Source organism: Durio zibethinus, chromosome 14 (genome assembly GCF_047325235.1).
Source record: "Durio zibethinus cultivar Kanyao isolate XHJ-2024 chromosome 14, ASM4732523v1, whole genome shotgun sequence".
In the NCBI taxonomy this organism is placed as follows: Eukaryota; Viridiplantae; Streptophyta; class Magnoliopsida; order Malvales; family Malvaceae; genus Durio; species Durio zibethinus.
In genome coordinates, this window is record NC_143175.1 from 3,071,955 (window position 1) to 3,088,575 (window position 16,621).

At 29.7% G+C, this 16,621-nt stretch overlaps 4 pseudogenes across 1 annotated transcript; all 4 read left to right on the top strand.

Moving 5' to 3' along the window:
- Positions 1-1,378, top strand: LOC111295131 (cytosolic sulfotransferase 15 pseudogene; annotated as a pseudogene).
- Positions 1,379-3,978: 2,600 nt separating this feature from the next.
- On the top strand, positions 3,979-5,502 carry LOC111294947 (cytosolic sulfotransferase 15 pseudogene; annotated as a pseudogene).
- A 1,354-nt stretch (positions 5,503-6,856) lies between these two features.
- Positions 6,857-10,002, top strand: LOC111295158 (cytosolic sulfotransferase 15 pseudogene; annotated as a pseudogene). The gene is made up of 2 exons (XR_016327383.1): positions 6,857-8,248; positions 9,301-10,002. The product of XR_016327383.1 is annotated as a cytosolic sulfotransferase 15 pseudogene (transcript).
- An 84-nt stretch (positions 10,003-10,086) lies between these two features.
- On the top strand, positions 10,087-11,398 carry LOC111294670 (cytosolic sulfotransferase 15 pseudogene; annotated as a pseudogene).
- The last annotated feature ends 5,223 nt before the right edge of the window (positions 11,399-16,621 follow it).

The window sequence follows — 16,621 nt, forward strand, 5'->3', positions numbered from 1 at the left end:
TATTACTAAAATAATATCAAAATATTATTATAATATCATTGACACTTCCGATAAATTTCCTAGAGAACTAGTTTTGAGTGTTTTTCTTTTTTCTGTATCCCTACCCGATCGGCGGCTGGTTTGTTTATGGATACAACAGAGATCTCCAAAGACAATATTGTTTCAACACCCCAAGATGAGGAGGAGACATGGGATGAAGAATTACAAGAATTGGTTCAAACCCTCCCTAAAGAAAGAAACTGGATTAATGCAGATCGTCTTTACTTCTACCAAGGTTTTTTGTGTTCATCTGGTGCATTGAAAGCAGTGATTTCTTTCCAGAAACATTTCCAAGCACATGATATTGATATTATTGTCATAAGTTTTCCGAAATGTGGCACTACTTGGCTGAAGGCCTTGACTTTCTCAGTTGTGAACTGCAATCAATTCGCCAGGAAGAAAATCCCTTGATCAGGTCAGGCCCTCACCAACTTATTCGATTGTTTGAGTATGATTTTTACATGGAGAACCCTTCTCCGGATCTGGAAAATAGCTCTCTTTTTCCACCAAGACTCTTTTCCTCCCACGTGCCTTATCCTTCTTTGCCACCTTCCATGAAAGATTCCAACTCTAAGATCGTCTACATATGTAGGAATCCTATGGATATGTTCATATCTCTCTGGTTTTTCACTGATAAGCTTCGAGTTGAAAATTCAAAGCCTTTATCATTAGATGAAGCTTTCGAGTTGTTCTGCCGTGGAACATATGGTTGTGGAACATTTTTTGATCATGTATTAGGGTATTGGAAGGCAAACCAAGAGAATCCCAACAAAATATTGTTTTTACTGTATGAAAATCTGAAAGCAGACATCATTTTCCAGCTAAAAAAGTTGGCCATGTTCTTGGGGTTTCCTTTCTCAGAGGAGGAAGAGAAACATGGAGTGGTTGAAGAAATTGCAAAAACTTGTAGCTTTGCGAATTTGAAAGAATTGGCTGTGAACAAGAATAGCGTACATACTTTCAGGTTTCCACACAACAGCTTCTTCAGGAAGGCAGAAGTGGGAGATTGGAGCAATTGTCTCGCACCTGCAATGGTAGAACGTTTGGAGAAGCTTATTCAAGAGAATTTCGACAAGTAAGGTTTAACATTTAAATTATCTTCCCAATCTCCAAAGGATGCTTGTGCATGATGGGCGTCTTTCAGGTTAGTTAATGTTGATCTTTTTTAGTAAGCGGCAAGAAATTTCTGGGTTTTACTTTGTATATCTTTTTCGAATTGATCTATGTTCGATGCTTGATATCTGCAAGCCATTTACTCTCTTTGCGAGTAAAAAAAAAAAAACTCTTTTATTTTCACGTATTTACCTTTTTGTTGTCTCTGTTGTAGTTTGTATTAGAATTGTCTTATATATGTTACCAGCAAAATAAATTGCTTTGTGTAGCAAATTTTGCAGTTGTTTTATATATAGTTTTATTAGTTTGTATAAAGAGGTGTTTGTGAGTCTAATCATATCGGATTAGATTCGATTAATACCTGATATTCAATTCATCAATTCATTTATTTATATAAATTTTTGTAATTTTAATTTGTTATTAAAATATATAAAATTATTTTAAAATTATAATATGTTTTAAAATAAAAATATGATAAAAACTAGTTATTTAATAATAAAATCATATCTGGCCAAAAAATAAAATGATATTTTTTCCATGAAAAATTATAATTAAAATTTTAATTTATACAAAAATATTTTTAATTTATGCATACAAATACAATTTTTTATTGGCTTCTAAAAAATAAATTATAATATGTGTATTTAATATTATTGATAAAAAAGTCAAATTCATTTCATTTACATTCACTTGAACAATTAGAGCTCTTTTTTTCCCTAATAAAATTTTTTTAAAGATAAAAATTCTTAATCATTCATTAAAGGAATCATTTGAGTTTTCAGACACAAAACCATGGAGAAATGAAGGAAATTCCTCTGCCCAATACATGTCTTCATCAATCCCTAGCCCATGCCTAGCTAACTGATGTTCTGCAACGTTGCCTGTTCAGTTCGTGTGCATGAATGAAAGAGTGTGAAATCTTCTTCTCTTATCTCTTGCTTCATCTATAAGATCGGCAATAGGTGATAGGTCAGGTTGCCATGATTGTAGCTTCTTCACAATTAACCTAATTTAACAATTAATATCCTTAGGCTCCCTCAATCTCTTTTAGTCTATCAAGTATTCTCAACCTAAGCAAACAAATACTCGTGCACAATATCCATGTAAACTCTCTCAATCTAATATAGTTCACTCACAAAAATTTAAACATATATACCCATAAAACATAAATTTTCAGTAGTATTATAAGGTGTTTATCTAATAAAACCTTATAACTTTCTTATATATATTTTTTTCATATCTAACCTTTTAGAGACTTCATATATTTATAAACATATAAACTTACCTATCAAAAATTCATTTTCTCTTATAATTCTTCTCTTACAAATCTTCTTATCAATCAAATAATATCTAATCAATCTCAAACAATTTTGATATGGAATTTGAGTAACTAGTTCTAAAAATTTTCAAGTAGCCATTACTAAAATTTTCCCATGAACACCTTAAAATTTGAAAAATAAGAAAATTTACAAAAAAAATTTCACTAAACACCTTGAAAATTTTCTATTGGTACTTGTTTCATCAATAAATTTGATAAATTCATCCATAAATTTTTATAGATATTATAAATGGACACAATTGAAAAATTCTTGAATCTGTTATTGGTGAGTTTTTTGAAATATTAAAAAATTTATGGATCTATTAAAAAAAGATAACTAAATAAATTAATGGTTTACGATGTAAATATATAATTATATTATTAGTAGGTAATTTAATAAATTTCCTTTACTGAGTATCAATTCTAAATCCGTCCCCGGGCTCGTACCTCTGTATCTTTTAACACAAAAACTTACTCAGTGATTCGAGACAAAATAAAAATTTTGAAGTGAATTTTGTAAATTATTTTATAAGTAATTTAATAAAAAAATTTAAATAAAAAATTTAAATTAAATAAAAATTAATATTCAGATTAATAATATATTAAAAGTATTAAAAATATAGTTTATAATTCAACTTTGATAAATACATATTTAATAGTAAAAATTTTATCAAAATTTTTTACATTTGATATATGTAAAAAAATCTTTCAATCTAACACTTTTAATTTTCGGTTTTAATTGATTATTTAATTAAGCTTTTGACGGCTTGTATGTCCAATTAATTGAGTTGGAGCCTTTTGGCCTAACACAGAGCGTGATTGTAAATGATGGGTGTCTTTTAGTTTTATTAGTTTATGTTTCGTTTACGTTGGGTATTGGATATCTGTCTCTGTAACAGCTACTTTATTTATGTGCTAGCTGGGATTGTTTTAGGTTGCCAGCAAAATAAAGACTCACCATTGACTCTCTTTGTGAGTAAAAAAAGAAAAAAAACTCTTTTATTTCCACCTAATGACGTTTTTGTTGTCTCTTTTGTAGTTTGTATTAGAATTGTCTTATATATGTTACCAGCAAAATAAATTGCTTTGTGTAGCAAATTTTGCAGTTGTTTTATATATAATTTTATTAATTTGTCTAGAGAAGTGTTTGTGAGTCTAATGGGATCGAATTAGATTCTTGATGCTCAATTCATCAGTTCATTCATTTATTTAAATTTATTTAATTTTAATTTGTTATTAAAATATATAAATTATTTTAAAATTATAATATGTTTTAAAATTAAAATATAATAAAAACTAGTTATTTAATAATAAAATCTCTACAAAAATGTTTTAATTATATCTTTGAGGCTTCAAGAAGGTAGGAGTTACAAGGCAGAGCAGGCAATTTTATCCCATTTGGACAACTTTTACAGTAATTATGTTGACATTACACCCACTCGATGATGGGTCTTATATGTTATATATGATTTGGGAAGCTATTAACCTAGAAAAAATAAAATTCTTACATATGCATTTGGTGCTTCTGGGACACGTCTTTGTTCCATAGGCTACAACATTGAAATATGACAACTAAAAAAGACAAAGATGAGGGAACAAAAATCAAATTGAAATAGAATAATACTAGGAAACCAACTTCTATAAATTTCTTAAAGAACTAGTTTAGAGTGTCCATTTCTAATTTTCTATCCCTTATTCTCACAAAATTAATACTGCAGGTTTCGTTATGGATGCAACAGAAATCGCCAAAGACATTAATATTGTCCCCACACCCCAAGATGAAGATCATGAGGTGAATTGGGAGGATGAATTCCAAGAATTGATGCAAACCCTTCCTAAAGAAAAAAGCTGGTACAGACGTGATCCTTATTTCTATCAAGGATTTTGGTGCCCATCTCCTGTATTTAAAGCTGTGATTTCTTTCCAGAAACATTTCCAAGCTCTTGATAGTGATCTTTTTGTCACAAGTTTGCCGAAATGCGGCACTACTTGGCTCAAGGCTTTGACTTTCTCAATCGTGAATCGCAACCAATTTGCAATGGAGCAAAGCCCCTTGCTTAGTTTAGGCCCTCACCAACTTGTTCGTTCCTTTGAGTATGATCTTTACTTGAACAACCCTTGTCCTGATCTTGAAAATAGTTGTGTTTATCAACCAAGACTTCTCCACCCACATTCCCTATGCTTCTTTGCCTCCTTCCATTAAAGATTCCAACTCCAAAATTGTCTACATATGTAGAAATCCAATGGATACATTCGTCACGCTTTGGTTTTTCACTGACCAGTTTCGACCCGAAAACGTAAAGCCATCATCACTAGATGAAGCTTTTGACATGTTATGCCAACAAATCCATGCGTTTGGACCATTTTTTGATCATGTATTAGGGTATTGGAAGGCAAGCCAAGAAAACCCAACAAAATACTATTTTTACAATACGAAGATCTTCACGAAAACTTTATTTCTCATCTAAAAAAGTTGGCCATGTTCTTGGGGTTTCCTTTCTCAGAGGAGGAAAAGAAACATGGAGTAATTGAAGAAATAGCAAAAATTTGCAGCTTTGGGAACTTGAAAGAATTGGATGTGCACTAAAATGGCACACACATTTCAGGTATTCGACCCAACACCTTGTTCAGGAAAGCAAAACCGAGATATTGGATCAATTATCTCACACCTGCAGTGTAGAACGTTTGAAAAAGCTTATTCAACATAAGTTGGATAAGTCAGGTTTAACATTTAAACTATCATGCAAATCTCCAGAGCATGATTATGCATGATGGGTGTCTTTTAGTTTTATTAGTTTATGTTTCGTTCATGTTGGGTATTGGATATCTGTGTGTAAGAACCACTTTATATTGCTACTTTTTGACCTTTTGCGGCCGGCGGTAGTTTGTGCTAGCTGGAATTGTTTTAGGTTGGCAGCAAAATAATTGTCTTGCCGACGGTGCGTGTAATGTTGACAGAGTCTTAAAATTTTAATTTCAGATAACTTCGAATAAAAAAATTGTTTTTTAATCTCTATTGTGCTAATTTGTCATTATAACCTTTTATATAATATATGATAAGTAATATTAGAGTCTAAATTATAATAATTAAATATAAGTTGATAATTTTAAATATAAAAAAATTTACTCCTTTTTAAATTGTTTGGGTCTTTTTGATTTTATAAAGTTTAAGAAAAAAGACTTGAATTTTGATGTACTTAATATTAAAATTTTAATTTTTTATAAAGTTAAAATTTCATAATTTTTAATATCAAAAATTAAAAAATTGTGAAAATAGCTTTAAAATATATAAAAAGTTTTAGGTTTTAAAAATATATATTTGAGACATTAAAAAAGAAAATTAAAAAAATAGACGAAAAGAGTATGATTGTTTAATTAGTGATTATATTTCATATTCACAACATTTGTTGTTTCACAATTCTAAATTTCTTTTTTCCTTCCATCTTTTCAAATGGGCCCACAAGAGAATGCGTCTTTTGCTCTCCACTTGTGTGGACTTTTTCTATAGTTGGGGATTCGTCCTCCCCACGATATTTCTTAACCAATGATCTAAGTGGTAAGCTTAATCATGATCTTTTATTAAACATATAATTTTTATTAAAATTTTAAAGTATCATTTTTATATTTCTTTTAATATAATATTCATACCATTTCATCGGCAGCTGTAAGCCGATAATTATTTTGGTAAGGAAAATCCTTTTAGTCAAAAAGAAGATCCGTAAAAATGAAAAGAATGCGAATCAACTTTATAAAAAAGAATAAAATGATGAAATTTTATTTTAATAATTTGTGTAGTAAAATGAGGTTTAAAGTTTATTTATATAGAAGTAAAATATTATAAAATAAAAAATATAATAATTAAATTAATTCTTATAATCAACTAAATTAATATTTAATATTCTTTAAATCAATATAAAATATTATTTAAATATTACAATAATAATATTATCAATCTAAAATATTATCTGAATATTACTATAATATCATTAACATTTCCTATAAATTCAATACGATAATATAAAAGTTAACTTGAGTTTGAAAATTTAGATAATAAATTGATCAGATGAATGTAATTTAATAAAAATATTTATTTCTTGATTTACATTAGTAACAAGAATGAGTCGAAGAATTTGGGCAACAGATGGTGATGACTTATGTATTATAATGAAGTTTAAAGCTTATTTAGATAAAAGTAAAATATTATAAAATAAAAATATAATAAATAAAAATAATTATTAAATCAATTCTTATAATCAATTAAATCAATATCTAATATTTTTTAAATTAATATTAAATCAATCTAAAATATTATTAAAATATTACTAAAATAATATCATAAATCTAAAATATTATTTAAATATTATTAGAATATCATTTACACTTTCGATAAATTTCCTAGAGAACTGGTTTTGACTGTTTTTCTTCTTTCTGTATCCCTAGCCGATCAGCGGCTAGTTTGTTTATGGATACAACAGAGATCTCCAAAGACAATATTGTTTCAACACCCAAAGATGAGGAGGAGACATGGGATGAAGAATTACAAGAATTGGTTCAAACCCTCCCTAAAGAAAGAAACTGGATTAATGCAGATCATCTTTACTTCTACCAAGGTTTTTGGTGTCCATCTGGTGCATTGAAAGCAGTGATTTCTTTCCAGAAACATTTCCAAGCACATGATACTGATATTATTGTCATAAGTTTTCCGAAATGTGGCACTACTTGGCTGAAGGCTTTGACTTTCTCAGTTGTGAACCGCAATCAATTCGCAAGGGAAGAAAATCCCTTGTTCAGGTCAGGCCCTCACCAACTTATTCGATTCTTTGAGTATGATCTTTACTTGGAGAACCCTTCTCCGGATCTGGAAAATAGCTCTCTTTATCCACCAAGACTTTTCTCCACCCACGTGCCTTATCCTTCTTTGCCACCTTCCATGAAAGATTCCAACTCTAAGATCGTCTACATATGTAGGAATCCGATGGATATGTTCATCTCTCTCTGGTTTTTCACTGATAAGCTTCGAGTTGAAAATTCAGAGCCTTTATCACTAGATGAAGCTTTCGAGTTGTTCTGCCATGGAACATTTGGTTGTGGACCATTTTTTGATCATGTATTAGGGTATTGGAAAGCAAGCCAAGAGAATCCCAACAAAATATTGTTTTTACAGTATGAAAATCTGAAAGAAGACATCATTTCCCAGCTTAAAAAGTTGGCCATGTTCTTGGGGTTTCCTTTCTCAGAGGAGGAAGAGAAACATGGAGTGGTTGAAGAAATTGCAGAAACTTGTAGCTTTGCGAACTTGAAAGAATTGGCTGTGAACAAGAATGGCGTACACACTTTCGGGTTTCCACACAACACCTTGTTCAGGAAAGCAGAAGTGGGAGATTGGAGCAATTATTTCACACCTGCAATGGTAGAACGTTTGGAGAAGCTTATTCAGGAGAATTTCGACAAGTCAGGTTTAACATTTAAATTATCTTCCCAATCTCCAAAGGATGCTTGTGCATGATGGGCGTCTTTCAGCTTAGTTAATGTTGATCTTTTTTATTAAGCAACAAGAAATTTCTGGGTTTTACTTTGTAAATCTTTTTCGAATTGATTTAAGTTGGATTCTTTGCGAACTTGAAAGAATTGGCAGTGAACAAGAATGGCGTACACACTTTCCGGGTCCACAAAACACCTTGTTCAGGAAAGAAGAAGTGGGAGATTGGAGCAATTATCTCACACCTGCAATGGTAGAACGTTTTGAGAAGCTTATTCAAGAGAATTTCGGCAAGTCAGGTTTAACATTTAAACTATCTTCCCAATCTCCAAAGGATGTTTGTGCATGATGGGCGTCTTTCAGCTTAGTTAATGTTGATCTTTCTTGTTAAGCAGCAAGAAATTTCTGGGTTTTACTAAGTATATCTTTTCAATTGATCTATGTCCGATACTTGGTACATGCAAGTAAAGAGTCACCGTTGACTCTCTTTGTGAGTTAAAAAAAAAAAACTCTTTTATTCCACCCATTTACGTTTTTGTTGTCTCTGTTGAAGTTTGTATTAGAATTGTCTTATATATGTTACCAGCAAAATAAATTGCTTTGTGTAGCAAATTTTACAGTTGTCTTATATATAGTTTTATTAGTTTACATAAAGAGGTGTTTGTGAATCTAATTAGATCAAATTAGATTCGATTAATACCTGATGCTTAATTCATTAATTCATTTATTTATCTAAATTTATTTAATTTTAATTGTTATTAAAATATTTAAAATTATTTTAAAATTCTAATATGTTTTAAAATTAAAAAAAAATAAAAACTAGTTATTTAATAATAAAATCATATCTGGCCAAAAAATAAAATCATATATTTTTTCATGAAAAATTATAATTAAATTTTAATTTATAAAAAAATATTTTTAATTTTCGCACACAAATACAATTTTTTATTGGCTTCTAAAAAATAAATTATCATATGTGTATTAAATATTATCGATAAGAAAATCAAATCTATTTCATTCACACTCACATGAACAATTAGAGCTATATTTTGTTTCTCTAATAAAGTTTCTAAACATTCAAAAATTTGGAAAAAAATTGTAAGAAATCGTTATTCCACGTCAAAATAAGTTTTTTTTTTTTTTTAATTACGTTGCTTAATTATATTATTAAAAATTTTAATTATTTAAATCTAAAAATTTTTATTAACTGAAAAGGTTTTTTCTTTTTTTAATTAAACTTTCAAGGCTTTCTTTTCTTTTTTTTTTTGTTCTGAGTTTAGTTTTGAGATGATTAATTTTGTATTTTTCATATGTATGAACGTTTAATTTTGATGGGGCCCTGGACGTACAGAAAGGACTGGGAGGAATAGGAGTTGTGTCCCGTGGATCAGAAGGTGGCGTCCGTGGAGCTATGTGCAAACAGTTTCCAGGCATCCGTGGCCCTGGGATAATCGAAGCACTGGCTATGGTGGAAGCAGTAAAGCTGGCAGCAGAAATGGGGTGTAATCAGATTGAAGTGGAGGGTGACGCAAGGGAGATTATTAGCATAGTAAAGAGGAAGGGTAACCGGAACCTGTCCTACCTTGATACCCTTATGGAGGAGGGAGAATGTAGACTAAAGAGGTTCACGTCATGGGACAGCATGCATGTCAACAGAGACGGAAACAGGGCTGCTCTTCTTTTATCAAAAAAAACTTTTCATACCCAAAATTTTGCAGACACCTATTTTGATTGTGGATTTAACTTTTTTCCCTTGACAATAATCTAAATGCCAAGGAACCCAACAACTCTAGGACATTGACACATGACAACATCCAACATTGAATGATGTTCACATGCGTGAATTCTCAGCAAAAATGTTTTAATTATATCTTTGAGGCTTGAAGAAGGTAGGAATTACAAGGCAGAGCAGGCAATTATATCACATTTGGACCACTTTTACAGTACATTGGATGAAGCAACTATGTTGACATTTCACCCACTCGATGATGGGTCTTATATGTTATATATGATTTGGGAAGCTATTGACATAGAAAAAAAATATTCTTTCATATACATTTGATGCTTCTGGGATACCCTACATGTCTTTATTACATAGGCTGCAATATTGAAATATGACAAATTAAAAAAACAAAGATGAGGGAACAAAAATCAAATTGAAATAGAATAATACTAGAAAACTAACTTCTATAAATTTCTTAAAGAACTAGTTTGGACTGTCCATTTCTAATTTTTTATCCCTTATTATCTCAAAATTAATACTGCAGGTTTCATTATGGATGCAACAGAAATCGCCAAAGATATTAATATTGTTTCCACACCCCAAGATGAAGATCATGAGGTGAATTGGGAGGATGAATTCCAAGAATTGATGCAAACCCTTCCTAAAGAAAAAAAGCTGGTACGGACGTGATCTTTATTTCTGTCAAGGATTTTGGTGCCCATCTCCTGTATTTAAAGCTGTGATTTCTTTCCACAGACATTTCCAAGCACTTGATACTGATATTTTTGTCACAAGTTTGCCAAAATTCGGCACTACTTGGCTCAAGGCTTTGACCTTCTCAATTGTGAATCACAACCAATTTGCAATGGAGCAAAGCCCCTTGCTCAGCTTAGGCCCTCACCAACTTGTTCGTTCCTTTGAGTATGATCTTTACTTGAACAACCCTTGTCCTGGTCTTGAAAATAGTTGTGTTTATCAACCAAGACTTCTCTCCACCACATTCCCTATGCTTCTTTGCCACCTTCCATTAAAGATTCCAACTCTAAAATTGTCTACATATGTAGAAATCCGATGGATACATTCGTCTCGCTTTGGTTTTTCACTGACCAGTTTCGACCCGAAAACGTAGAGCCATCATCACTAGATGAAGCTTTTGACATGTTATGCCAACAAATGCATGCGTTTGGACCATTTTTTGATCATGTATTAGGGTATTGGAAGGCAAGCCAAGAAAAACCTCACAAAATATTATTTTTACAATACGAAGATCTTCACGACAACATCATTTGTCATCTAAAAAAGTTGGCCATGTTCTTGGGGTTTCCTTTCTCAGAGGAGGAAGAGAAACATGGAGTAATTGAAGAAATAGCAAAAATTTGTAGCTTTCGGAACTTGAAAGAATTGGATGTGAACAAGAATGGCACACACCTTTCAGGGATTCGACACAAGACCTTGTACAGGAAAGCAAAACCGGGAGATTGGATCAATTATGTCACACCTGCAGTGGTAGAACGTTTGAAAAAGCTTATTCAACATAAGTTGGATAAGTCAGGTTTAACATTTAAACTATCATGCAAATCTCCAGAGCATGATTATGCATGATGGATGTCTTTTAGTTTTATTAGTTTATGTTTCGTTCGTGTTGGGTATCGGATACCTGTCTGTAAGAACCACTTTATATTGTCTTTTAGTTTTATTAGTTTATGTTTCGTTCATGTTGGGTATTGGATATCTGACTGTAAGAACCACTTTATATTGCTACTTATTTAGCCGACGGTACATGTAATGTTGTCAGAGTCTTAAAATTTTAATTTCAGATAACTTCGAATAAAAAATTTGTTTTTTAATCTCTGTTGTGCTAATTTGTCATTATAACTTTTTATATAATATATGATGAGTAATATTATATTCTAAATAATAATAATTAAATATAATTTGATAATTTTAAATATGAAAAAATTTACTCCTTTTTAAATTGTTTGGGTCTTTTTTGACTTTATAAAGTTTAAGAAAAAAGAGTTTAATTTTGATGTATTTAATATTAAATTTTTAATTTTTTACAAAATTGAAATTTCATAATTTTTAACATTAGAAATTAAAAAATTATGAAAATAGCTTTAAAATATATAAAAAGTTTTAGGTTTTAAAAATATATATTTGAGACATTAAAAAAGAAAGAAAAAGACGAAAAGAGTATGATTGTTTAATTAGTGATTATATTTCACATTCACAACATTTATTGTTTCATAATTCTAAATTTATTTTTTCCTTTTTTCTTTTCAAATGGGCCCATAAGAGAATGCGTCTTTTGCTCTCCAGTTGTGTCGACTTTTTTCTATAGTTGGGGATTCGTCCTCCCCACGATATTTCTTTTCCAATGATCTAAGTTGTAAGCTTAATCATGATCTTTTATTAAACATATAATTTTTATTAAAATTAATATATAATATTCTTTAAATCAATATCAAATCAATTAAAATATTATTAAAATATTACTAAAATAGTTTTTATCCTAATATAAAAATCTGTAAATCTATAATTAGACTTAACAAATAGAGTTATTATCAATCTTTTTTAACTGGTGTGATTGATCACTTAAGGAATTTATCTTTTTAAGGACTCCTAAGCTTGATTAAAGATCCTTAAAAGAATATATTCAAGTCTATAAACTAGAACAGGGTTTGAGAATTTGATTACATGTAGGAAAGATTATAGCACTTCTATATACCCATTCAAAGGATGGTACCATTTTATTTTAAATTTATCTTAAGATTTTGATTATGATGGTTTTAAAATTTAATGCTCAGATATTGAAAATAATTTTTAAGATTTTCCATCAAACTAGTAGAACTCTTAAAAATATTTTCTCACCTTAAAAGTATTCAAGAATCTCATTTGATTTCTTGAAGAAGCTCCGTTGTCAGAAAATGTATAATTATTTTTTATTTTTTTGGTTTTTGTCGAAAAGATATCTAATTATTTCACAATTTGGGCAAAATTAGAAATATTTTCTATTTCAAAATTTCAAAATTTTTCATCATTTGGGTCTATTTAAATTTTTTTATTTTTTTTGAAAAGAAAATAACATGACAATTATTTTTCTTAAAATTTCATTTAAATGTTTTCACCATTTGAGACAAATTTAAAGAAATTTCTCACCTAGAGATTTCTTAGAAAATTTATCATTTGAAATTTTTAAAAATCTCATCCTTAGATAATTGTCAAACATTTGCAACCAAATTTGAAACAGAATACAATTATTTTTTTTGAAATTTTATCTAAATTATTTTAATATTTGAGATAAATTTAGAGAAATTTCTCACTTGAAAATTTTTTAAAAATTTACCATTTGAAATTTTTAAGAATCTCATCTTTGGGTAATTAGTTCTTTTCCAAAAATCTTTATTTTTTATTTTTTTTGGTTTTCTCTCTTTTTTTTTTTGTTTGAAAATAAATATTAATTATTATTATTGAAACTTTATCTAAATTATTCCACAGTTTGAGACAAATTTAGATAGAGTTTCTCACTTAAGAATTTTATAAAAATTTACCATTTGAAATTTCTATAAATTCTATCACTTGATAATTAATACTTGTTCTCAAAAAATATTTTATGTTTTTCTCTTTTTTATTTTTTTCCAAAATTAATGATGAAAAAATACTATGAAAAAAAACAAACATATAAATAAAAAATACTAAAAAATAGCAACAGCTCGGCTGGAACGGCTCGATGCAGCTCGACTTCAGACACAAACAGCAACTTGAATATGTGGCTCAAGGAAGCAACTCGACTAAAGGAATTCGTTGAAACGTGGGTCAGCGAAATGGGTTGCGGTCGAGTTGGGTCACCCAAATGAAAAACATGCGGATCCTGGGACTATTTAAGACAAAAATGACATCGTTTTGGGATCAATATAAAAGCCTGAATTTAGTCTTTTTTTTCACCAAATTTCCTCTTCCCTTTTTTCTCTCTCTCTCTCTAAACCCCCAAGAACACTAGTTGAATCCTCAATCGGATTCTGGGATTGTCGTCGAAATCTGGATAGGTTCATTAGAATCTGATCAAAAGTTCACCGATTCATGAAAAATGGATGCCGAAAACTGAGAACTTCGTTGAAAATTAGGGATGTCACTAGAAGGTCGTTGAAAAATTCAAATTTCGTCAAAAAATTTTATCGAAATCTGAAAATTTTTCAAAAAATTTCCAAAAAGAAATATCTTTTTTTTTTTAAAACCCAAAAAAATCTTTTAAACCCATTTTGACTATTTTATCTTTTCTGTGCAATCTATATTTCTTTCTATTTTTTGTGTGTCCCTCAATCTTTTGTGTGAGCATGTATTTATAAGGTTTCAAATCTGATAACCCTAAACTAGAAAAGATTTTAGTCCTTTCTAAGTTTTAACTCTAAATTTTATTTCAACTTAAACTCCTTATATAATTTCTTACATACTCAACACCTATTTTTTTATTTTTTCTATTTCTTATTTTTTATTATTATTTTTATCTTTATTAATAGAATTAATCTAAATAAACCCCCAGATAGATTAGGGTGTCTACAGCTACCCTTCTTTGCACATTTACTGTGAAATAGGAATTGTGTAAAGATGTAGACAACCTAATCAACTTGACACATTTTTTTCTCAAACTCTTCAAATAACATAAAACCTCTTCTAGCAGAGGCTCCACGACTTTGATAAAGTAAACAAAGCTTCTATAAACAGAGCCAAACAAAGCCTCAACGATTTTGAAAAATAAATAAAGCTCTTCTAAGCAGAGGCTCAATGACTTTGAAAAAATAAATAAAACTCCTCTAAGCAGAGGCACAACAACTTTGAAGAAATAAATAAAGCTTCTCTAAGCAGAGGCTCAATGACTTCAAAAAATAAACAAGGCTCCTCTAAGCAGAGGCTTAATGACATTGAAAAATAAACAAGGCTCATTTAAGCAAAGGCTCAATAACTTTAAAGAATAAATAAGGTTCCTCTAAGTAGAGGCTCAACAATTTTAAAAAAAATAAATAAAGCTCCTCCAAGCAAAAGCTCAACAACTTTGAAAGATAAATAAGGCTCTTCTAAGCAAAGGCTCAACGACTATGAAAAAGTAAATAATGCTTCTCTAAACAGAAGTTCAACAACTTTGAAAAAGTAAATAAAAGCTTATATAAATAGAGGCTCAATGACTTTGAAAAAATAAATAAAGGCTCATTTAAATAGAGGCTTAACAACTTTGAAAAATAAAAGGTTCCTCTAAGTAGAGGCTCAACGACTTTGAAAAATAAAATAAGGCTCATCAATAATCATGTCCAGAGAAGTCATAGATCGTATTTAAAGAAATTTTAGGAGATCATGCCTGGAGGTCTTACAAATCATTCTTAGTACTAGAAAATATCCTTTTTCAAAGATCAGAACCTTACCTTATAAGTTTCTTCTCAAACGAGAATTGAAAACTCTTTCATCAGAAAGTCTTCACATTTGTCTTTTTCATGTAGGATCTTAGAATATCCCTGCTTCTTAAATTCATGTACTAGACCTTCTCACATGAAGCGTATGCTATGCATTGGACATTTAAAAATGCAATGTATGCTATAAAAATGTTGATTAATTAATTTTTCTTTAATTGTGGTACTCAAGTTTCTCAAGCTCTTTTCTTGGGCCTTGAACTTTTCAATCTTTAGGTATTAAGGACAAATCAATGTAATTCTCAATCATCCCTCTCATTTAACTCCCATCTTCTATTTTTAAAGAAACTTTTTTTCAAATTCAATGTCCTTATCAAGAACTGAACATTTCATACTTGCCTTTTTCACTCTTAACATTTCCAAGATAATGTAGAAATCTTTCACGCTATTATTCATTTATCCATTATTATTTCAATTTTAAAAAGTAAGAATACATTCGCATATTTCTTTCATTGTAAAGTAGTAAAGAGAAAAGAGTAAAAATAGCTGAGAAATAATTAACAAAAGAGAAACACAAAGAATGAAGTGGAATATCTCTTATTAGCAAAAATGATAGCATAACTTTAGCCAATGTGATAAGGAAAGAATTACAAGCACGGGTATAAGGAGACAATGCCCAAAATAAATAATCAAACAATCATGATAACATATCTTAAAGTCCTTTTTAAAAAACTCAACCACCCATGCACTTAACAACTTAGAGTTCATTAGAACATGCTAATCTCCATGCTGGTGAATTTACAAATTTGATGATGTATTCTTTTTATCTAAGCCATTTTTTCAAGTTATCAACTTAGATAAACCTCTTTTGACTCAAACTACCCTTTTGGGTTTTCAACTTAAGTTTTTTTTTTCATTTTTTTTTATTTTTTTTAAGTATAGTATTTCTTCACAGCATTAAAATTTATAGGATGATGCAGATCATCTTTATCTATCTCAGCTAATATCAATGTTCCACCTAAAAAGGCTCATTTTATGATATATGGTCTTTCTCAATTCGAAGTCTACTTTCCTCTATTATTGTGCTAGTTTAGGAAAATTCTTTTCAAAACTAACTTTTCTTCTTGAAAACAATGAGATCAAACCTTTTTATCATGAGTCCTAATCATTCTTCTTTGATATAGCTAACTATGGCACGGCGCTGTCAATCTCTTCTCTTCGATGAAAATTAACTGTTCATAATGCTCTCAAATCCATTTAATCTCTTCTAGTTTGACTTCTTCTAGAACCCTCAAGGATAGGATTTTCACTTCTACTAGCAATATAACTTCTATCTCATAAATAATAAAAAAAAAAAGGTTACCCCAGTAGAGGTACGCATCGATATCTAATAAGTATGCAACATAAATGGTAACTTCTCATACTAGTTTTTATAAGTCTTGATCATTTTTTCAAGAATTTTTTTTATATTTTTATTTACCGCCTCAATTGCCCTATTCATTTTCGAATGGTATGGTATAGAATTATGATGCTTAATCTTATACTGAGCA